A 4,958-nucleotide genomic window follows, 5' to 3' on the forward strand; every position below is an offset into this window, starting at 1 on the left:
AAGGCGTTGCTAACATAAACAGAGCCTCGGCTAAAGCAGCTGAGGACCCGAGGAGACTTATATAAAGCATTGGAAAAAGTCATCAGATCCCTTTTCTTTTGCTTTTTTAAGTGTAAAATTTTAGGGACGTTGAGAAAAAACGGGAGAGGATATTACAAGAGTTACTGGCAAGACCCTTATTTAGGGCTCTGTCCAAAGTCTCTCTGGTATTCTTTTTTGCACAGCTTAGCCACTCACTTCAGAGGGCCACTTGCCATTTCAAGAATGAATTCAGGAGCCTCCATACACGAACTGCCTAAATCCTTAATTGATTTCTTCTTGTATAAAGAAGTCTTGCTACAGCCAGACAAGGAAAGCTTCCTGATTCCTGGCACCCACCTCCCTGTTTTCTACCTACCTACCTATCTTCTACTTACCTATCTACTTACCTACCTACCTACTTCTTACCCACCTACCTCCCACCTACCTAACTTCTACCTACTTACCTACTTATCTGCCTACCTACCTAAGGCAAACTGCTTGAAAGCTCTGAGTCTGGAATTTCTTGTTGGTGAAATTAGAGGATTGAATTAGATGATATACGAGTGGCTCTTCCAGTTATAAGTCAACACGTAAAAACTGTTTTTAGCCTCTTTGTGGAGAGCAACCTACGGGAAGATTCCTTTTCTCTGCTGTCCATCACCATCCCTGTTTGCTAACCAGCTGAGGCAAGTTCCAGCAACAGGGCAGGAAGCACTTCCGTTTTCTGATTTCTGGCTCCAGTGTCCCGCTACATGATCTCCTGCTGTTAGGACCAGGGCCTCCGAGCTTCCCAAACTGTTTTTATCAGACAGGCAGCCCTCTGGTCCCTAAAGTGCAGTTGCAGCGGTGCCGAAAAACGTCCCCATTTCACGGGAATCTCAAGAATGAGACTGCAGCACTCAAATTCTTTGTCTTTTATTTAAACTGAGATCAGAGTGAACACTATAGCTCTGACCTGTGCAAATACAATAACTGTTTCAGCCCAGAAACAGTTTTACCTCTTTTATTAGGTTGGGCTTTCAGTCTGTGTTTGAAGAGGAGCTATTTATGGGCTTGCAAACAAAGTGTTGGAGGAAAGGAATTTAAAGGATGTCCTTGAGCAGATTCAGGGGGTTTTATTTCAGGAGGCAAACCGCACATTAACCCTTCATCTTCCGGCACGCCTCCTCTCGAACTGCTCCCCGAGAAGTCCTGGAGAGATGGGGGTCGTGCTCCAGGCAAGGACGCAGGTGTGGCCTTGTGAAAGTCACTTCCTCCATGTGCTGGCTCTTGCTCTGGAAAATGCAGAGGTTCCCGGTGACCTCCTGATGAACGGGAAAGGAAAAGAAGTTCAAGATGCGAAAGTGTTTTGTGGGTGAGGTACGGCTGACCGTGTTATTTCTACAGCTCATACGTGACGTGATGTTTTCAGGCCTTAGTCATAGCAATTTTGTGGAAAGAATGCATCCCCCCCCCCCTTTTTTTTCCCAAATAAATTAACCTACTGCTTGCTTGGTTACTGCCCAAGCATGGTGCGGATTTTCCCATAAACTCCCTTTCTTGGGCAAAAGTGCAGGGAGCCAGTGCGGAGTTATCTGAATGCCTGCGGAAGGATCTCTCTGTCTCTTTAGGATGCGGTGGTTTACCCAAGTCATTTTGTTTTCAGTTTTGTTCTTCTGCTGTTTCACTGCCACCTGACAGCTCTGAAGTCTGGATTAGAGAAAGTAAAAATAAATATATAAATAAATCTTTTTATCTGATCACTTGGTTACCTTTTTAAAAGTTTGCTGAGGGAGGCGGCGGAACCTCCTGTTAGAACCGGGGCAGTGCTACTGCGCCCAAAATACTTGCACATGATCTTAATAGATGATACTCAGGAAAAGGTTTTGTGCGCAAATGATTTAGTTAGCACTTCTCAGAGCGAACAAAGTAATCCCTGTTCTCCCTGGAACCTCAGCTGACCCTGCTGCTGTGTCATCCCATGACTGGTGATGGGGGCAATGAGAACATCCCTGTGCCCCCTGGCACTTGGACTTGGTTACAGTCAAGGGGCTGGTCTGTTTGCTGGGGAGTAAGTGTCTCTGATCGAATGATTGGACCCCAGTGTTGAAGAACGGCTGCATTCAGAGGTGCAGCACCCCATTATGGATGATCCACCTGCTATACGTTCTGCCATTGCCAAGTCTCCCTGGACAAGAGGGCCCTGTCCTAGGCCCTGTGCTTAAAAAAGCCTTCTCTGGCTTGCTGCCAAAGGGCTCTCGCAAACGGTGATAAAGTGCTCCCTACCTAAAGCCTTTCTGGACCAGCGGTTCTCAGAATGTGGTTCCAAACAGCGGTATCGCATCACCTAGGAATTTGTTAGAAATGTAAACGCTTGGTCTCTAATCAGAACCACTAAGTCAGAAACTCTGAGGGACAGGATCAGCGATTGATTGGTGTTTTAACAGCCCTGCTGGTGATTCTGATGCCAGCTCGGATTTGAGAGCTCTTCTAACCTGGGCGCGGCTCTGGGGCTCCTGAGGTCCAGAGGCTCCCTGCTGGGCTGGCATGGGTCTCTTCCCTGGGTCCAAGGACAGAGGTGTCCCCAGTGGCCAAAAGCGGCTCTCAGAGGAAAGCTGAGGGACAAGAGCTTGAATGTGGTGGTCTGCATTGTTTGCAATCATACCTCAAGTATCCAAGTCGGTATGAAAGTGCATTTTTCAAAGTATGAGGCAAAAACAATTTATTTAACAGTCTGTTAGTTTGAGTTATAACTTTTAAATATTTAGACATATGGGAGACAGGGCTCCAATTTTACTCTTATGCTGGTCTCTGCAAATGTTAGGGGTGGTCCTGCCACTAAAAGTCTATTGTCTTTTATTTACCAGTTCATTCATTCATTCCTTCATTCACTCACGTATTAGTTTATGTCTATCTCTTTATTGATCTTCTCTATTTGATGTGCCATGATCATCATCCCTTTCTTTGCTTCTTTAATCATGGCTTCCTTTCGTTTTTTGGACAGATTTATAACAGCTACTTTGAAGTCTTTTTCTGAGAATTCTACCATCTGGTTGCTTTCACAGGCTGTTTCTGTTGCCTGCCCAGTATATGGGTCATACTTTGGTTTCTTTGCATGTCTGGTAATTTTTTCTTGGGAACTGAACATATTGCAGCAACTCTGGTAACACCCCTCCTCTCCCGCCCCAGGTGTTGTGATTATTACTTGCTTGTTTAGCTTGTGAGATGGGCCGAGGATTGTTTTAGTGAAGTTTCTTGGCCTCTGCCCCCACCCCCACGATGTTAGGTCTCCGAGGTAACTCCCGAGGGAGGCACAGTTTGGGGTCCACCCACAGTCCCTCTGGGAGAGCAGTGGTTTGGGGAGAGTGTGGGTCTTCTCCTTACCTGACCACTCCCAGCTATTAGGATCCACTATTGCTGGCTGATTAATTGCTCTATTGTTTTCCACAACACCCTAGAGACGTAAATTGCTCTACATCCAATCACACTCAGGTTCCCTTGAAGGACAAGTTCCTGAGGTCACTGTCTGATACGTGTTCTGACCCCAGGAGGAGTCCGCCCTGCCGTGTCCTTCCTCAGTGCTCTTTCTTCTGAAAAGTAGCTAGTCTACAATCTAACTTCTCTTCTCGCCAAATCCACACACCTCCTCGCAAATGTCCCCGCCACCCTATCCACTGTCATGGAGAGCTCCCTAGGCTTGGATTTCTCTACCCTTTGGTTGCACATGAAGCCAATTCCTTTAGGATGATTAGAAGCTATCTGTTTTTTGGTCTGTCTCTTCTCTCATCAGAATATTTGAGCTGGGGTTCTGGGGCTGGCATGGGGGACCATGACACCCTTTTCTCTGAGTGACACCCCTACTTTAAGAATTGAGCTCTGGACGAAGTGGGGAGAGGTGTAGCCTGAGATCTTGCGTCTCCCAGCATGGAACTACTGCCTAGCAAGCCAGAGCGGAGTGACGGAGGCCCCAGTGTTCTTAGCAGTGCTCTACACAGGGTAAATTCTATCTTCCCCAAGTGGGGCCTCAAGGGAACCCCCACCTCTCTACTGCACTTGCCCGCAACCCAGCCTCAGCACTGGGAGCTGAGGCAGAATGCTCATGTCCTGCTCCTCCAGGGAAGAAAGCCTGCAACTGGGAGCTGGGAGAAAGGAAGCCCTGTGTCCTTGGCTCCACCAATCTGGAGTGGTGGCTTTTGCTCGCTGAACTGGGGCAGAGAGAGAGAGAGAGAGAGACATGGAATCTGAAGCAGGCTCCAGGCTCTGAGTTGTCAGTCCAGAGCCTGATGCAGGGCTCAAACTCATAAACTACAAGATTATGACCCGAGCTGATGTCGGACACTCAACCAACTGAGCCACCCAGGTCTTGCATAGATATTTCTTCATTTACCATATGCCTTCGGGACCTTTCAATGACTATTTAAAAAATAATGTTCGCCCATTTCACTGGGAAGTCCCAGGTCTGCAGAGCTCCTCCCTGCTAAATACTGATCTTCATGTACCTTTATTTGGACACCGAGCACCTACAATCTGCCAGGTGCCATCCTAAGGGAACAAAAGGGACATGGTCTTTTAGTTTACAATCTAGCCAGGTGCTTAGTGTAGAGAGGGAACTTAATAAATACTTGTCACTTCTCCAAAGAGGACATCCAGATGGCCTACAGGCACATGAAACGATGCTCAACATCACTCATCATCAGGGAAACACAAATCAAAACCACACTGAGATACCACCTCACGCCAGTCAGAGTGGCTAAAATGAACAAATCAAGAGACTATAGATGCTGGTGAGGGTGTGGAGAGACGGGCACCCTCCTACACTCTTGGTGGGAATGTAAACTGGTGCAGCCACTCTGGAAAACAGTGTGGAGGTTCCTCAAAAAACTATCCATAGAACTCCCTTATGACCCAGCAATAGCAAGGCTAGGGATTTCCCAAGGGATACAGAAATGCTGATGCAT

At 47.1% G+C, this 4,958-nt stretch overlaps 1 long non-coding RNA gene across 3 annotated transcripts in view; it reads right to left on the bottom strand.

Annotated features, from left to right (window-relative positions):
• Window positions 1-983: 983 nt before the first annotated feature.
• The window catches only part of LOC115305725, a 5,047-nt gene continuing 1,072 nt past the window's right edge, over window positions 984-4,958 (bottom strand). The window contains exons 1-4 of one of the 3 annotated variants that reach the window (XR_003914967.1): window positions 3,385-3,448; window positions 2,496-2,615; window positions 1,502-1,710; window positions 984-1,295 (exon numbers count right to left, since the gene is read on the bottom strand). This is a non-coding gene — a long non-coding RNA (uncharacterized LOC115305725). Of the gene's footprint in view, window positions 1,326-1,501; window positions 1,711-2,495; window positions 2,616-3,384; window positions 3,449-4,958 lie in introns of those variants that run through there. The other 2 variants (XR_003914964.1, XR_003914966.1) reach the window with 2 other exon arrangements.

Source organism: Suricata suricatta, chromosome 10, assembly GCF_006229205.1.
Source record: "Suricata suricatta isolate VVHF042 chromosome 10, meerkat_22Aug2017_6uvM2_HiC, whole genome shotgun sequence".
Classification (NCBI taxonomy): domain Eukaryota; kingdom Metazoa; phylum Chordata; class Mammalia; order Carnivora; family Herpestidae; genus Suricata; species Suricata suricatta.